We start from the raw sequence: 20,080 nt of genomic DNA on the forward strand, positions 1-20,080 counted from the left end.
TGCCAGTACTCACACATATGCACTACCCTAATACACGCCTGCCCAAACATACATAAACTGCTCACACACACACGCCTACCCATAAATATACACTGCCCTTGAACATACTTACACAGACGTATACACTATAAGACAAATACACTCCTTATATACACACATATACACTGTAATACAAAAGAATCCAACCACACCTTCCATATATAACATAATGTTATGAATACTACGGTGTATATAAGGATCTCATCCTCAAATCAGGGAAACTCCCATAAACTTGTATACCTTACATGAAATAGAGTTCTACACAAGCCCTTGTTTTTTATAAAAATAAGTAATTTTATTGTACAGAAAATCAATCGAGTTATAAAAACATATAGTATATCTCATAATAACAACATAGGTTTTCAAAGGACTAATCTGAGCATATGGAGGGATTATGGTAGCATACCCCTTGAAAAAGGAGAACCGAAACGGCGTAGGGGAAGTGGAGCTTGTGTAGAACTCTATTTCACATATACACTGTGTATACCCCCCCTCGTTTTGCACATCAGACCCCCCCTCGTTTTGCACATCAGACCCCCACTCGTTTTGCACATCAGACCCCCCTCGTTTTGCACATCAGAACCCCCCCTCGTTTTGCACATCAGACCCCCCTCGTTTTGCACATCAGACCCCCCCTCATTTTGCACATCAGAACCCCCCTCGTTTTGCACATCAGACCCCCCCTCATTTTGCACATCAGAACCCCCCTTGTTTTGCACATCAGACCCCCCTCCCTCGTTTTGCACATCAGACCCCCCTCGTTTTGCACATCAGACCCCTCCCCTCGATTTGCACATCAGACCCCCCCTCCCTCGTTTTGCACATCAGACCCCCCTTGTTTTGCACATCAGTCCCCCCCCCCTCGTTCTTCACATCTCTTACCTTTCTCTTCTTCCTTTCTGCTTTCTCTTCTTCCTTTCTGCTTTCGTCCCCCCCGGTTCCTACGCCCGTCATGTTAAGGCTATGTACTATAAGCAGGTGATTCAATGAAATACTGAGAATTGCCAGTTCAGTGGTCAACTCAAGCTTAAGGGCCTTATGCTATTGCAGTGCACACTGCTCTCTATTCAGTCCTGTTCAATGCACCTTAACTAAAAGGCTACATAGTAGGACTACACAATGAGCACAGAAAGGATCTGGCCATGCCTGAGAAATCTAATGGGGTAGGTTCTCAAAGGCCTTCTGTGATGGAGCCCCTTTATAAATGAACTTCTGCTTACAGGGCACAATGCCGTGTGCCTCAGATGCATTTAATTAGGAACCATCTAAAACTATATAATTACATTTGTTTCTGTAAAATATCTTGAAAATAGATGTTTTTTGCAAACACAATATGACGACCATTCCAATGCTTTGCCGTTCTGGTTCAGGAAATGATTTGTCAATCCACATTATGGTATATGTTATTAATAACAGAGATCAATACATCCTAATTAAATCTTTAAGATAGTTAATACATGTCACTTTTCCAACCCATAAAATACTGTTTTTTCCATGCAAATAACTGGCTCATAAACCAAACTCAAAGAAAATGTAATCAAATAATAATAATAATTTATCTGTCAGAGGTATACAACAGATAGCTTAATAAAAAGCAGTGACGGCACTGCTATGTCTCTTCATACCACCTTTTTCAGAGTAGTGCTGTGACTAGAGCTAGTATAACAATGAATTGATCTACAGATAGAGGTGGATAAAGAATAATGTCCCTTTTTAAATCATAGGGGACTCAGAACTGTCAAAAGCCTTTTGCTAAGTACTGCATTAAATGTACATCTGTTGTTTAAGAGATTAAAGCAACTCTGAAGGCAGAAAGAAATCTAAATTCTCAGAAATGAAGAATGTTTCCTATGTAGTGATCATGGCTTAATGCCTAGCATATGCCATTTCTTTGCTTTGTGATGCATTTAATGAAAATGCCATTTTTCCAAAAATATGAGGATTTCAGAGACAGCTTTTAGGATTCCAAATTAAGTTAGGACACATTTTTATCCTACCATATTAATAGTATCATCTTTCAGAGCTCTAACTGTATCTTCATTGATCTACAATCCCCTAAGAATACAGAGGAACACTGTAAGTATGATTTCACAAACCAATAGAGGAAACTATACAAACTTTTTTTATGTCTCTCTAGTTTGCTTTCGGTTATTTTTTATTTCATGATTGAAAAAGAAATCATAGTATCAATCATAGAGGTAATCTAGTTTAGTCCTACCCTACCATTGAATATGATTTGTGTTAGTCGGGATCTAAATAAGAAAGCTATGGCAATAATAATGGAAATGGATTTGGAAGGATCTGGGAGGAGCAGGAACCTGGGCGGGGAACGAGTTTCCTTACACAGTGATGATTGGCCAGCCCCCGGACCAGTGATCTGCAAGGAAGGATGAGGCGGTGCGGGAGAGTGAATGGCTGAATGAATGAAGTGTTTAGGGGTAGAGGCGGGGTTGCTTCAGGGGCAGAGGTGCCACAAGCAGGCTTCTTCAGGGGCAGAGTTGGCACTGGCAGGCTGCTTCAGGGGCAGCTGTGGCACAGCCAGGCTGCTTCAGGGGCAGCCGTGGCACAGCCAGGCTGCTTCAGGGGCAGTGGTCGCACAGGTAGGCTGTTTTAGGGGCAACAGTGGCACAGGCAGGTTGTTGTGAGGGCAGTGGTGGCAAAGGCAGGCTGTTTTAGGGGCAGTAGTGGCATGGGGAGGCGGTTTTAGGGGCAGAGGCCAACTACGTCAAAGTCTGGCTTACCGTATAATGATAGGGGTTATGCTGCGCTACTATCAATGTCTGGCTCAGTATATAGTAATCAGAGTTATGCTGTACGATATCTGTTCAGTAAATGTAATTTATTTATAAGTTAATTTATTTGTTCAGATTTCTAGTCTTTTCTATTTGACAAAATTGTGAAATAAATATTCTTGCCAACATTCATTTTTTGGTGTGTGTGTGGGGGGTGCCACATACAGGATCTGCCCCTGGTGCCAAATACTCTTAAGTACACCCCTGCAACCAGTCCATTAACACTATTGAGTGCCAAGTTGACACAGCCTCCATATTTTACTTATGCCTAATGCTGCGCATGTGCCAGGAGACAAAATCCTATTACAGTGCTCAGAAGACAGATCATCAAGATTAATATAGCACATGAAGCACTTGCACCAGTTTGCTAAACATGGTTAAATAAATTCAATGAGATTTCTTATAGTTGCCAACAGCAAGCTGTGGAGGAAAAAAAAGCCCCCCAAATTCCTGAGCAACTAGCATTAGCACATGTTTTTAGTATGTTTTTATTCTGGCATATTGCATATCATAATGGAATGCTGCTTTAAGAGTAGGTGTTATATCGTGTTATTATCCTTTATTTATATAGCGCCAACAGTTTACGCAGCGCTTACACTGCTAAATATGTGTCCTCCAAGTTTAAATATCTGAAAATAGCATCTGGCAGCGGAGCGATATTACATCACTAGAGGAGAAAGTAAAAGATACCCTCAAACATCAGATAGATCAGATAGATAGCCTCTGTAGAAGACATAATAAATGGCTGAGATAGAACATTTGGATTACAATAAAGTATGCTCTACTTAATTGCTATTTAACAGACAGACATCTCTGATTTCATTCCAGTTTCCATAATGAGATATAAGGCTTCTTGACATATAATGTTAAACTTTTTGGGAGGAGGTAGAAAACAGCATATTACACAGAATTATCTTTGCAAATAAAAAAGATAATTTTTAGCACCAAAACAACCAACTAAAATTACTATATTTCAGTTTTCCTCCTCTGTGTGTTGTTTTCCTGTGTTTTACTACAATTGTCCTGCAATACAGTTCTTTTGTGAACTAGGAATGAGATAAGATTACAAAATCATTAACCAAAGCTACCTATTCTTTGTGGCTGTCGAATTTATGTGCTAAATTTGTGCTGAGCAATCTTTCACATTAGTTTATGGTTTGCACCTTAGAGACCATAGGCTTGATTAACTAGAGCAGATAATGTAGATGTATCAATCCAGCAATGGCTGCCTACGTCTAATGACACAAGTTATTGCATGAAAATCCAGTGATACAAGAGAGGAAGAGATTTAGCCTATTCTGTATGCAGGCTCATGCGCCCCCCCCCCCCCCCCCCCGATATCAGCTGTTATCTAGCTGAAGAAACATTCCGACATGTTTACAGTTTTGCTTAGAGCTGCAAGGAGATAAAAGCTAGATGGTAAGTGAACAATAAGCAGAAATAGTTGGAACTGGTTAGGTCGTGCTTGCTTACCTTAAACAACATCCTTAAAAAATGGCACCTTATGCTAGCACCTTATGTGCCTTAAGGGGAAGGTCTTTTTGAAATATTAATAAACATTAAATGCAATACTGTATACACAAAGCCGGGAAGCCTCAGGGGTTCACCCTGAGGCTTCACTCTGGCCAATCAGCATTTAGGAACAAGCATTATATATATATATATATATATATATATATATGTGCACTGACACAATCTAAACTTTTCAGAGGCTGAGATTGATGCTCATTGATTACATACAGTACTACAATTAATTAATAAACTAATAATAGTTTATTTTAGTGAGTTTGGTGTAAAAAAATTTGACTGACCCACACAAAGCCCTGCCCTCAACCCTTTTAAACCCTTTTGGGATGAACTGGAACAGAGATTGTGAGCCAAGCCTTCTAGTCCAATGCTCTACTGGATGAATGGGCAAAAATGTCCACAATCCCACAGAAACACTTCACAATCTTGTGGAGCACTGATTTATACCTGCAAAACTTGGTTTTATTATTATTATTATTATTATTATACTTTATTTATAAAGCACCGACAGATTCCACAGCGCTGTACAAAGAAGAAAATGATACAGATTTGGTTTGTGTTATTCTGTTGATCTATACCTGCTATGCTATGTTTCCATACATTGTTATTGTATACCTGCGAATACAGGATTTGAATGTCTGATTCTGTTTATTTGATCTATACCTTCAATCCTGAGTTCACATGTTATGTTATGCTATGTTTCCATACATTATGTATACCTGCAAATATAGGGTTGGTATGTCTTATTCAGTTGATCTTTACATAAAAGTGCTGTTTACATGTGTTGTTTATTTGATCTATACCTGAACTACAGAGAGGAAGGAAAAGAGAGGTGTGGCTTAGTGAATGAGGGGACAAAGGGACTCTAGTGATGATTACATGAGAGAGGATATCTCAAAGTCACGGTAGGGTCAGAAGGAGGGAAAACTGCACTGACACTCACAGTCAACCCCTAATCTGCAGTCAGTGTGCAAATATTTTTTTGGAAGTGGAGGGAGTGATTGCATGCTAGGGAGCAAGGAGCTTTAAAAAAGTGTTTTTTGTTACAAAGATTAGCTGTTTTTTTCATATATTTATTGTATTAAACGTACATTATTTTTACCACTGTTTCAAGTTATACATTATTGTACTTGTCAAAAAAAGAGATGGGGAGAAAGTAGGGGATAGTGAGGAAAGAGGTATCTGATGGGGAGAAAGAACGGGGTATCTGATGGGGAAAAATGCTATCCCGCCAGATTTTTAGGGGTTCCTACGCCCATGGAACACTAGAGGTAAATGTTAGCTCAATAATGTCTTGCACCTATTTTACTGTTTCCAGTAATTATATGTTCTTGCTTTTGCTTTAGACAATTTTTAGATGTTATCAATAGTGGGTATTCATATATCTAAGTAAGAAAATATTATGACCCCACTTCTATATTACAAGTCAGAATAAGTTATGAATTGATAATAGATAAAAAATATGGATTTTATTAAGGACACGGAGGCTCCTATTATAGTGCATTCTCTTTCTTTATTACTACTCCCTCAGCAGCAAAAAATACAGGAAGTAGTTAACTGAAGAGAAAAACCATATATAAAGTGATATAAACAGGTCAACCAATCAGCAATAGATCCAGATACATCAAAGGGCGTGAGATACTGCTGCACTTCCTCTTTTCTTGCTGCTCCCTCAGCGGACAGTTAAGTATAATTTTGCTTTACCATTTTCCCTGTATTTATCATATACTTAGTTCTGTCAGTATCCGATTTTGAATGTCTTTATTATTGCCACCTTTCATTTGTCCTTCTCGTTTATATATTATATATATTTTTTGTGCCTTTCCACGGTATTTCCCTAATCCTCCCATATTATTATTGTCTGCCTGTTAGTCAGTTTTTCCTTTTAGGTTTATCCTTTCACTTACCTTTCTGGTCTCTCCGTCGCTCATCTCCTGCGTTGCGGTGCTCTTCTCGGGGCTTCCGCGTCACATACTTTTTCCTCAGCCAGCGAGTTTGGCTCGCGCATGCGCTCTGAGTCGCGCGGTGGCCATTTTTGTTGGCGCGCATTTTCGGGATTCCCATGATTACCAGCTATGTGTTCTTCACGGCAGGCGTCTCGGCTCCTTCCTGACTCTCCGTTTCTCCTCCGTTTGTTCCCCTCGGGTTAATCAACCCATCGTTTGTTTCTTAGCCGGTATTTTCTAGGTGATTTTCTGTATATTCATATATTTACATTATATCACTCATGGATCATTTGGGTGACCAGACTGCTCCTGCTGGGGCTGCAGGTGCATCAATTAGAGATCATGCTGATGATACTCAGCCTCTGTCCTCAGAGGATTTTCAGTCCTTGCTGGATGCTACCATGTCTCACTCAATTACAAAAGCCCTTTCTTCTGCTATGGGTGTTATGTCTCACTCTATTACACAGTCTATTCAGCAAGCTTTGCTGCAAGCTTCTATGCCCTCAGCTCCTGCAGCTGGGCCTGCTCCTGCCCCCTTAGGCAAAAAGGCCCTGTTTAAATCTAAACACCTTTCCCCACTCTTTACTGACAGCCATGCTACTGTCTTGATGGACAAGTCCTCTGTTCCTGTCCCAGAGAGCGCTGGTTTACCGCGCAAAAGAGTCACTGACCGGACAAAAGCGGCCAGACATTGGAAAAGAGCTAAGCCTCAAATTGATTCATCAGAATCTGATGAGAGTGGTGATGACCTTATCTCCTATAAGGATCCTTGTTCCGATATATCGGATGAGGACGAATCCCCTGAATTTGCTATGTCTCCCTCAGGGGGTGATACGGTCCAGGTCCTTGCTCCTTCTGGGGAGACTGATGACAATGTCAGGGATCCTCAGGGTAATCCCCTCTTTGACCCGGATAACTTACGCCACCCGCGGTCTGCTGAATGGGACCCCCCAGCGCATATTGCTCAATATCTTGCGCTCCGGGTACGCAAACCCCTCACTAAAGAGAGCAGGCGTAAACTCAGAGCTGAATGCCCTCGGCCCATAGTCCCTGATGAGGTCTGTAAAACCCCTGAGGTTGACCCTCAGATTATACAGTTCCTTTCTAAGACGGGGTGGAAGGCCAGGAAGGGCTTAGAGTTCTCGCTTCGCCACTGTCAGGATAAACTCCTGGACAGTTTGGGCCCTGTCACCAAACTCTTTGAGTTGCTTGAAGCGGGGAAAGCTTTACCCGATACCTTTTGATGAAGCCCTGGGTTGGCTACAACGCTTGCTTTGCTTGACAGGCAACGCTAATTCAGCACTCTGGGCTGAGAGACGCAAGTCAATATTAATTAAGTTTGAACCCAAATTGGTCAATATGGCCACTCAGGAACCGGGTCCTTCGGCTAAGGGTGTCTTATTTGGTGACTTGTTTGTTAAAAATGTTGGTTCATTCATGAAGACCTTTACTGCCCTCGATAAGGCGCAGTCCTCTATGAAAAGAGTTTTCGCTCCAAAGGTTTTTGCAGGGGCCGGACGAAGCAGGGGCCGTTTGTCTGGCCGTGGCTCCAGATTCCACGAAAACTATAGAGGCTCCTTCACTCAGCGCCCAGCTTTCCATGAACAATGATCGACACCCTTCTTCCCTTCCAGAGGTCGCCTTGGATCCACCAGAGGCTTCAGAGGTTCCTTCTCATCTAGACGTCCTTACGGTAAGTCCCCTTTCCCCTTCTCTTCCCCTCACGAAGGTGGGCGGTCGACTAGCGTCTTTTGTCCACGTCTGGGCTCAAATTGCCTCAGACGCTTGGGTTTTGAATACAGTCGAGGGCTATCAGTTAGAACTAACCGTTTTTCCTCGACAGGCTCGGCTTCCTCCTTCCCCAAAGTTTCCACTGCTTCAGAGACATCTGATTTCAGAAGAGGTAAGCTCACTTTATCAAAAAGGGGCTATCTTACAAATCCCCATGAACGCTCCGGGGTTTATCAGTTCTCTTTTCCTGGTTCCAAAGAAAGGAGGGGGTGCCCGTCCAGTTATCAACTTGCGTCCCCTCAATGGGTTTGTGGTATACCACCACTTCAAAATGGAAGGGATCCATTGTCTCAGGGACCTCTTATTACCAGGAGATTGGATGGTGAAACTGGATCTTCAGGACGCGTATTTCACAATTCTGATCGCAGATTCTCACCAGAATTCCCTTCAGTTTATCTGGGAAGGTCAGAAGTGGAGATTCACCTGCCTTCCTTTCAGTCTCTCATCAGCCCCGGGGTGCTTCACGAAGGTCATGAAGCCGGTGGTGGCATTCCTTCGTTCACGAGGGGTACGTCTGATCATCTATCTGGACGACATCCTCATTCTGGCTCAATCCCCTTCGCTCCTCCGATCACATCTCGGTTGGGCCCTTCACCTTCTCCAGTCTCTGGGCTTCCTCATAAATGGGGAAAAATCCTGCTTCGTTCCTTCACAGACTATGGAATTTATGGGATTTCGGATAGACTCCGTTCGGCAGTCTCTTTTCCTTCCCCAATCCAATCGTGGCGATCAAGAAAGAGATCTGGCGATTACTGTGTTTGGAGACGGTGACCGTTCGCCAGATTGCGAGGATGATAGGTCTATTGTCCTCTTCCATTCAAGCCATATTCCCGGGCCCTCTTCATTACAGGGCGCTTCAAAGATTGCGAACTTCTTCACTATCTTCTGTTCCCTCCTACGAAAATTATATTTCTCTTGACGCTGAATCCAGAGACGAACCGATGTGGTGGTTGTCCCACATGGAGGCTTGGAATGGCAGGGCCATCTTCGGCACCACTCCAGATGTTGTTATAGAATCGGACGCAAGCTTACATGGTTGAGGAGCGCGCTACGGGACTGTATCTACAGGCGGCAGATGGTCCTCAGAAGAGTCCTATCTTCACATCAACTGCCTGGAACTTCTGGCAGGGTCTTTCGCCATCCGGAGTCTGGCGCCTCCCAGTGCCTCCTGTTCCATTCTTCTCAAGCTGGACAATGCAGCAGCCATACGGTATATCAACCATCTAGGGGTCACCAAATCCAAGATGCTGGCATGTCTCGCAAGAGACTTCTGGAGGTACTGTCTTCTTCGTGGAATATCAGTGACCGCCGTTCACATTCCCGGTCTTTCCAATTTGACAGCGGATTGGAATTTGCGCTTTCTCAGGGATTTCGGAGATTGGCGTCTTCATCCATCTATCTTTCTCAAGCTTCTACGTCTATGGGGTCCGATGGAAATAGACTTGTTCGCGTCTCGCTTGAACTCACAACTACCGAGGTTTTTCAGTTGGAGGCCAGATCTGGAGGCGGTTGCCACGGACGCGTTCCTCCAGCAGTGGCCGAGAACTCTACTCTACGCGTTCCCACCGTTCAGCATGATTGCGCGGACGATCCTCCATATGATACGGTTCCAGACTTCTCTCATTCTGATTACTCCACTGTGGTAGCCCCAGCCTTGGTTTCCCAGGCTGTTGGAAACGTTGATGGATTTCCCCAGGGCCATCCCTTCCTTCAGGGACCTGCTCCTCGACCCGGATCGTTGTCCACACGACCTGATCCTTCTAAACAAGCTTCAGTTGGTGGCTTGGCGTGTTTCCGGGGACCCTGGTCTGTCGAGGGTATTTCATAACGAACTCTCCTCCTCTTGGCCGATGCATGGGCCCCGGGTACTAGACGAGCATACACTTCGGCATGGCGATCTTGGTCTCGCTGGTGCCTGGGCAGATCATTGGATCCAGTTTCAGCCCCTTTAAATATGGTCTTGTCTTTCCTTACGGACCTCTGTCATGACAACACAGGGTATCGTACACTTAATTTGTATCGTTCGGCCATTTCGGCTGGCCATGCTCCTCTTGACGGGGTTCCTATTGGTCATCCGTTTTTCCAGACCTCCTGTGTCCCGTTGTTCCTCTACATGGGACGTTAATGTTGTCCTTCATTTTCTGGAGACTTGGTCTGCTAATCAAGATCTTTCTCTTAAGGAGTTATCAGCAAAACTTTTACTTCTGCTATGTGTCCTTTCTTGTAAAAGAGTGTCTGATGTCAGAGCTCTGGATTTTTCTGCTAAGGTCTATCGCCCAGATGGTGTTTTGTTCGATATCTCTAGGAGGACGAAGACTGATATTAAAGCGGTTTTCTACCCGTCCTTTTCTCTTCATCTTCTTCTCTGTCCTGTCCTTTGTCTCCGGGAATATGAGAACCGCACTCGGGATCTTAGGGATCCCTCATCCTTTCCTTTGTTCATCTCTTTTAGATGGCCTCATGGTCCTGTTTCTTCTCCCACTCTTTCCAGGTGGCTGAAGTGGATTTTACACCGGGCAGGCGTTGATACATCCATCTTTTCACCACACTCTGTTCAGAGTGCTTCAGCATCCAAAGCTGCGGTGATTAGTTGCCGTATGGAGGATATTTTGAAAGCAGCGGACTGGTCTTCTGACTCTAGGTTTCGGGAATTCTATCTTCACCCTACTCATCATTTTTCTGAAAGTTTGGTGGATCAGTTTTGAACTTGCACTATAATAGGAGCCTCCGTGTCCTTAATAAAATTCTAAGATTTTACTAGTCTCATGACGTAAAGTCATGATTTTATTAAGGACACGGAGGCGAGTATTATTCCCTCCCTTTCCCTCCCTCCTTTTTGGCTGGGAGCATATGTTTGGTTTCGCTTCTAGATTGCAGTTTCTTATGTTTCTGTTTATTTATTTATTTCGACTCATTTCATATATGTTATTTTATCGTTTTGTTGATTTCATTATTATTGTCACTCTGATTGCATTGTCTTACCTCATTTGCTTTCTCATGTGTTGCACCTTCCATGGTTCCTACCGTTGTCCTTTTTTCTCTCTGTTTTAGTTTGATGTTTTCTGGATGTTCCCGACGAGTTGTCCATCGCTTGAGATGTTTGTTCCTGTTCGCGTTGTATTGGTTCCGGTCTGATTGACTACGCAAGAAAAGAGGAAGTGCAGCAGTATCTCACGCCCTTTGATGTATCTGGATCTATTGCTGATTGGTTGACCTGTTTATATCATTTTATATATGGTTTTTCTCTTCAGTTAACTACTTCCTGTATTTTTTGCTGCTGAGGGAGTATTAATAAAGAAAGAGAATGCACTATAATACTCGCCTCCGTGTACTTAATAAAATCATGACTTTACGTCATGAGACTAGTAAAATCTTAGAATTATTTCTGTAATACTGTTCCAAATTCAGAGTTAAGATCTTAATAATTTTATGATAACTGAAAATCATTCAATTAGCATTGAAGGAAATAAATATACCCCTTCACATATGGAGATATGAATTCCAATAGACAGCAGGAATGCTTCATAAAATAAGTAGTATTTGAAGATGAAGCTTTGCCATCTGCCTAACACCATTCACCAGTGTGTAGTACATCTAATGTAAGGTGACACAGGTAGCTTAATTGGATATGTGTTAAGAACATCAACCTTTCGTGCGTAATAATAAGCTAATTAATTCTGATTTACATTCTACTCTGTATGACTGGAAATAAATGTTACAAATAGGGAAATAACATGGGGGAAAAGCATATGGTGGCTCGATCAATTAGTCTACACAGATATGTTTAAATCAGCATCATCTGGCTGGTGATACAGTATCTCAGAGATTGCCAAAATACCCTTGAGTGTATGCTGAGGATTTTTTAATAGAGACTGGAATACTATAACTGGGATTAGGAGAGACCTGGCTTCTCTTAGTATGGGAAACATTCTGTGCCATATGGCCCAGTTGTAGAGTATCCAAAAACACATTTAGCAGACAGTATGCCCAATGGATGTGATCCAGTCCTGCCCATCAAATATTCACCAAAAGGGACTGAACAGCAGACTTATAAAAGGACTACAGAAGTGATCCTGTAATTGTATAAAACCAATCTAAAGCCTGTTACCCTGGACATACCATGTAGCTGTATATTAAATTGTAATTAAACATATCTAATTAAAGAAAGAAGAAAACAGTTTCTAGTAGTGTCACAAGTATTTAAACCAGAACAGGCAGTTGTCAACTGGCCTCCCTGATGGCCCTTTTCTGCTGAAGACAATGAACCTAGAAAAAGGACTTGGTCCAAAAGAGGAATTATCCCTCAAAAAAGGGGTGATTCATATGCGTAATGCATATATTAGGAGATTTAAGTGGTGAAAAAAATGGAAAAAATATATTACTCTTCTATATGGTACTATGTACAAGGACTATACAAAATAGCAGCTCTTCAGTGGAATTTTTATATTCCACAGTAAAAATACCCTAGCACATTTATTGAAAGATTTTGTCATTATCACTTAGGTATTGTATCACATAACTATGGAAAATGTTAGTATTAATAATAATTTCTCAATACAGCCAACCCGAATTAATGGACAGTGTGAAAATGGCATACACCCAGCTCATTATACTTTCATGCCCATTTATTGAAAAGTATTTTATGGCTTTGAAATAAATGCAGAAATTCACTTGCTAACCAGGATTGTTTTTCAGTAAGGATTATGGAATTACAAAGATATATTGTATTGTCCCTAAATTTTACTTTGTTCTAGATCTAATCTGACAGCTGGCTGTGTTCTAAATGTTTTCCTTTTATACTGGTTATGAGTTTTGGATTTTATGCCAAGTGATTGTACTTATTGTCTGCGCAATAGAAAAATGGTTCTGTTGGTTTAATGCATTTCTATCACCAATATGTTTGAATTTGGTGGTATAATGCGATTTTTCTACTCCAGACAGCTGCTTGTTGCGAGATTAGCTTAGTTCTGAACTACACATTTCCAGGGCAATTATGAAAATATATTTTATCATTCAGGGAAAGATAAATGAATAATTCTCTAGTTTACTATGCAATAAAGAGTAGCATTCTGCTAACATTTTTAATTTCGTCATTATAATTTATTACATTCCTTGAAAGCAGATTGGGCTAAAGAGGATCTGTCACTTTGCCAAATCCTACAATTTTAGAGCGCAACTATGCTTTAAAAATAACTATGACTTTGAGAAAATAGCTTGTAGTTTAATGGTTACAAGCTTTTTTTCCAGGATGACTGGCACTATTTAGTTGCAGAGAAAGTAATCCGGTGGCCATCTTCTACTCATTGGGGTTCATTAAATAAAGTGGGGGGTTTTCAGGAGAGTTTCAGTTCCATAAAAAGTTTTGGGCTGTTAAACCATTGATCACATATTGTGACAAACATAAATAAATTACAAGAACAATCTTTTAAAATAGCGTTGCTTTCTGTTGCTTTGTGGCTGCTATAAAATAGTATATTCAAGGTCAATACAAAAATTGATTTTTTTTCATATTTAGTGATTTACAAAATACAATTGAACATTAGAGAGAATTAATTTCATATTTAGCACAGGATTTTTTTTATATTAAAGGTTGAAATGACTTTCCATTGGATGCCATATATCAAGTTATTTTACATGCTGATGTTGTCAAAGGGGGTGCGATTATACTATTGAATAGCATGATAACACCCTATCGTTCGGTTAATGGAACATATAGATATTTTAAAATATTTTTTGTTAAATAAAAGATCAATGACGTCTTTTAAGTCTGTGATGTTTTGTTTACTTATTCACATTGAATAGCCATTATAACCATGATAAGGAAAAAAAACGCCTATGATTTTTTTTTTTGGTAATTACAATTAAAACCAGACATGATACTTGAACAACAGAAATTACTTTGACATAGAAAGAGATAAACAACATTATTTCAGCATTTACTTTAGCAAAAGTGTGATAGATTGAGGGGAAGTCAATGACTGATATATATTTACAAAATAATAATTGTGAAACATAGGCCATCAACCATGAAACATCACAATGGCAGTACATGAGATGAAGAAGAACTATTAGCAAGGGAGAAAAATGTATGATGGATGATTTACATGTATATAGCCACATTTATCATATATTATGCTAACGTTTTACATTTGTTGTACAATGTAGTTTTATTTCTCATTCTTACAGTTTACTCAAATACTTCTTGACAGAAGTCATGAATGTAATTGTCTGCACACGATTTGTTTTCTATTGCTAGAATGCACCTATTTATAGAAGTAATACCAGAAAGCAGCACATGAGTTTTCTAACATGCCAATAAAAATATTTTATAAAGGTTTTTTACCCACATAAATATGATGGCTATTTTACACTTGAAATTACAAGCAGTTTTAGTATTTTCACACACACATACACACACACATATATATAAATAGCTAGCTCCTTTTGCACCCGAGGCAAGAATGGAAAATTGTGCCCCCCTGTTATTTTTTTTAATAGAGGTTATTTTATTTACACTGCCCTTATACACGACTGCCCATACACACTGCCTTTACACACACTTACCCATAAACACACATTTACACATGCCTTGCCCTTACACATACCTACCCATGAACACATATATACACAAACACTACCCTTACACACGACTTTCCATAAACATGCATATACACATATAAATATACACTGCCTTTACACACACCTGCCCATAAACACACATTTACACATACATATCTATTGGTCGCCAGCAGGGGGCTCGTCTGCCATCAAACAATGAAGTACAGGTGCACTTCATTGGCTGATGGCAGAGGATGCCCCTGCAGACGACCAATAGAGTTGCTCATACTGACATTTAAAATCCTGGCGCCAGAGCTGCTGCATAGTGAGTACCGCGTTAACCCCGTATTAACCCCTTCAACAAAAAACCAGGAAAAAATAAAGAAAAAAACAAACACGAATATTCGCCGGAATTGAACACAGGAACAAGCGAATATTTGTGGAATACGAACATTTTTTCCCTCTACAAAGACGAACACGAAGAGCTGGCCGGCACCCAAGTCTAATATACACATGCACTGCCCTTAAACACGCCTTCCCACATGCACACATACTTGCTAGCAGCTTACAGCAACCTTTTTTTTCTCATCATCTGCTCTCCTTTCTCCCCATCAGATAACTCCTCACTATCTTCTACCACCTCCTTCTCCCATCTCTTACCTTTCTCCTCCTTCTCTTCCTCTCCTAATTTCTTGTTGCTAGAGCCTCAGGTATGTGTCTGTAGATTCAGACCTCTCCTTTGTCAATTCCTGGCAGTGGGCAGATGATGAACCAAAAATGTATGGGGCGCAGATACATATAAGGGAAAAAAACAACAATACAATATAGTGTATAGTGTTTGATCAATATTAGATGAAAGTGATGTCATGTCCCAGTCTTGGCACCAATTGCCGGTGCACAGTGATAGGGATCACAGAAGCTGAGGTCTAACATGACAGACCTTGCTCTTCCCAGCTGTTCCACTTTGCGTGGGATAGCCCCAATTTTTCTCCTCTATCCCACTGAGCTCTACCTCTGTTCCATTTTTTGGATTCCTGACCACAGCATTCTCCGGTGCCCCTATATGAACGTGTGCATGTAGAGAGGTAAGGGCTACTGGGCACACGCCTAGCATAGTAGCAAATACCTCTCAAGTTCTGTCCCTGACGTCCCAATTCACCAGGGGAGAAAGATAGGTATACAGTGGCTCATTGGGCAGCGGGTGCCCCCTCACAGCTGCTACGGCTCTAGTTTGAGGTCACTTAGAAATGTACTTGTTTTTTTTAAAGAAAAGCAAATGTTGTTCATTAAAATAACATCAAATGGATCAGAAATACAGTGTAGACATTGTTAATCTTCATAGGCATACAGAGGCCCTTTATCAGCAACCATCACTCCTGTGTTCCAATGGCATGTTGTGCTTGCTAATCCAAGCAAGTTTAAAAGGCTAATTGATCATTAGAAAACCCTTTTGCAATTATGCTACACAGCTGGACATTTCCTTGTTTTACTCTCTCCAAACTTTTTAACGGTAGTATATATATATATATATATATATATATATATATATATATATATATAGTCATTTAAAATAAAACAATATCTAAAAATGAATATTGTTTTTTTTCAGTTTTCAATCAATTTTCTCATCATATGTCTAGGATTGTTATTTATCACTTGAGTTTACAAACAAATATAACAAATTGCAAATCAGTTTTTGCAAGGGCACAGTGTGACCTCTGCTATTCTCTATCTGCACCTTCTCCTTTCCTTTCCTTTCCTGACATCTTGTCCTCTCACTGTCTCTGTGGAATTGCATTCTGAGCTACTGATATTAATCATTGTCCCAAATTCCTGATATCTTTATCACAGTTGAGATTTTCAAAATGTACCCAACAGTCAAAGTTTGCTGGCTTGGTTTGCACCTGAGTGCCCTTCACCTTCAAAACCACTTACCATCTCCTGCTGTCATTACCTGCAAAATATTTTCACACCTATCCTTTCCTAACACAAGATAAAACTGAAATATATATTAATTATTTTAACACATCTCCTTCTATCACAAATTCTGAACACTGACAGGCTAATATTTTTTATCTCATTGATCTTCATTTGCTGCCCCAATGTGACCATACCTCTTCCATATTCCCATACACTCCTGCATAAAAAAGTTAACTTCTGCCCCTTACCTAGCAAGTCCCCAATAACACAGCACCCCCAATATTTCTGGTCTTTAATCCAAATAAGTTTGTAATCCACCCACTTTCATAGGTTCACAACTTATCTCTGCTCAACTGTTTATTGAAATTCTTTACTTTGTCAAAAATTGCTCTACTTAGCTATCTTTAAATGCTCAGCAAAAACCCGCATGTTTAGATAAGCACATAATCATTCCTCTTAATACTCTGAATTTACTTCTGAGATATCCAGGCCTTTGCTGCAATCAAATTACCCTCACCCAAACACTACTTTGCCTTCTGTAACATTGCTTCTCAATGGCTTAATATAATTTTTATTTAAAGAGGGTTCTGCTAAGCAAGCTTAGAATATATAATTATTTTACTGCTAACAGGGGCGCGGGGCTTTTGCTGAATCACTCAGGTCCCTTTAAGTATTTACATTTTCAATTTTGTAAAATCTTTTATACTTTTTGCAGAGGGAGATAATTGCCGCCTCCCATTTCTCATTCTGATTTAAGTGCTTACTGATCACACAGTTGGTGAGTTGACATACTGAAGAGCTCAGTTGCATTAAACGTGGCACTTTAATAGAATGTCAGTTCATGAAATGTCCTCCCTGCTAAATCCCTGGTCCACTGTGAAGTATCTAGAAGTAACAACTCAAAGAGGTAGACCCGCAGCAGGGCTGTTGAGTGCTTAATTGCATTGAGCATAACGATCCCCTGTCTTCTGTAGCCATGGGCGTAGGAACCCCTTAAAATCTGGGGGGATAGCATTGTCCCCCATCAGATCCCCACTTTCTCTCTGTAACGGGTTCACCAAGAGAGCTGTAGTAACTCCCAGAGATCACCCACATGTATCCTCCTGTTGTCCCCGGAATCACTTCCAGCACCAGTCAGCATGCGCACCTTGGAACCCTGCTATTTGTACCCAATAAGTAGACACAGCTCCTTGAACTGAGTACAGCAGGAATGAACAGTTTATTCTTGTAAAACATAGACTGATATAGCCACAGAACCTTATTAACATTGATAAACAGGTACATGTAGACAACCCAACCTTTAATCCCCTTTAGCTACTGAATATCCCCCTGGCAGCCATCCTGTTAATGGGATTAGTTTACACAATGGAGTTTCTGCCTGTGCAATCTTTGTTTGACAGCCAGGCTGGAGCCATCTCTGACTACCTTGGGGCCTTATATGACAGGTCATTCTGTCACATATCTCCCCTTTCAAAATAAGACTGAACTGGGGCCAGACCCCAACCGGGTCTGCAACCAGTTCAGTCGGGGAGCACGGTTTGGGTCCCAGGCGAGGACAACAGTCGCCAGGGCAGGGAGACAGGGTCCATAATCTGTGGGTAGCAGGCTTGCTTTCAGTCCTCTCCAGGGGCCCCAGTGATGGACAGTTCCGTCTCACACTCCATCACATATCTCCTTTTTCTGGAGGAGACTGACGTCTGATTAGACCCCAGACAGTTTGACTCCGAAGTCAGTTTGTAGATCTGGACCACCACTGCCAGCCACAAATTGGTACTCCCCAAAACAATTTTTTAACAAAAGAGCATTACTCACCCAGCCGCACTCTGCTTCTCCCAAATAATGTAACTGCCGCTGGGAAGAAGGGCCAAATGTGCCTTTTCCCTGGAGTCCTCTCAGCCGCTGGGGAGAAGACAGAGAGGCTGGGGTCCCTTCCATATGGGGTTCTGGGCTGACTGTCCGGCACCTCTGGGGACTGCAGGTGGCGACCGTAGTCCAATCCACCTGCATGGTACAAATGTTTGTATGATCCGCTGCGAGGGGAGGGAAGCCACATGCATCCCCTCCTGTATACTCCATCTGCTGGGGAGAGATGTCGATCTGCCTCTCTCCCATTGCCAACACTTCTGCTGGGGTTACAGGATCCATAGAAATCACCGCCTCTGCGCAACATTGCGGGGGTAAAGCCAATGGAGCTGGGGTCACAGAGGGGAGCGGCAGAGGACAGCGGCACTCTGCCCCGAGGGCAGTGCTTCAGCTGCATTTGTATAATCCAGGGGCACCACTAACTCTGGGACTGCCCGACCAGACCCTCCTTGGTTGCTGTGGTCAGGCTTGGGAACAAGGGGAAGGGGTGGGCAGAGGCCAGCAGTGCTCTGCCTCGATGCCAGCAGTTCAACTGGGGGATCTGGCTGGGACATGCAGGGGAGGTCTCGGTCAGTTTCTGGGCCATATTGTGGGGAATAGGGCAAAGTGTCTGGGGTGAGGGAAGGGTGTGCGCAGAGGCCAGTTGCGCTCTGCTCGGATATTTGTGCTTCTGGTGGGGGCACAATACTCACAGGATCCACTGGGGCACACTGCTGAGCACGGTCAAAGAGTTCTCGGTAGGCCTGCTCCAGGATCCATTCTTGATAAACCAAATAATCTAAATCAGCCCACAAGTCGGGCAGGTAACGGCACATCTGCGAGAATCCCTTCCCTGAACTCTCGGATCTCCTCGCACCGATATTTCGATGGGCTCCCAAATTCTCGGTCCTCCTGTAGGCTTTCCATTATCAATCCCGGGCCGCCAAAGTCATCGCCCTCTGGCATGTAGTCATCCTTCAGCTCTGGACACCACTGCGCGGCCTGCCAATACAGGGCCCGGTATCCACAATCCACAGTCATTTCAAGTGGAAGCAACTTCTCCAACTCAGCCACCAAGTCCTCTTGAGGCTGTTCTCCCAGGTACTGCATTCGCCAATCTAGTTGTAGCACATACCATTCCTTGAAGGATGGAAGGACTATTCCTCGGACACCCTGGTCCACTCTGAGAGCCTCCATTCAGGCATTTATGTAACTCGCAACTCTGCTGCGCACCAACACGTCCTGTAGTGCTGGAACCATCTTTAGCTTGCTGCTGGTATACCCACTGGTACTCCGCTGGGACGTTTGCAAGGAGGATCCCACCGCTGCCACCAATGTAACAGGTTCACCAAGAGAGCTGTAGTAACTCCCAGAGATCACCCACATGTATCCTCCTGTTGTCCCCGGAATCACTTCCAGCACCAGTCAGCATGCGCACCTTGGAACCCTGCTATGTGTACCCAATAAGTAGACACAACTACCTTGAACTGAGTACAGCAGGAATGAACAGTTTATTCTTGTAAAACATAGACTGATATAGCCACAGAACCTTATTAACATAAATTAACATTGATAAACAGGTACATGTACACAACCCAACCTTTAATCCCCTTTAGCTACTGAATATCCCCCTGGCAGCCATCCTGTTAATGGGATTAGTTTACA

The sequence above is a fragment of the Sceloporus occidentalis genome, unplaced genomic scaffold, assembly GCF_023333645.1.
Source record: "Sceloporus occidentalis isolate IW3139 unplaced genomic scaffold, rSceOcc1.0.p SCAF_23, whole genome shotgun sequence".
NCBI lineage: Eukaryota > Metazoa > Chordata > Lepidosauria > Squamata > Phrynosomatidae > Sceloporus > Sceloporus occidentalis.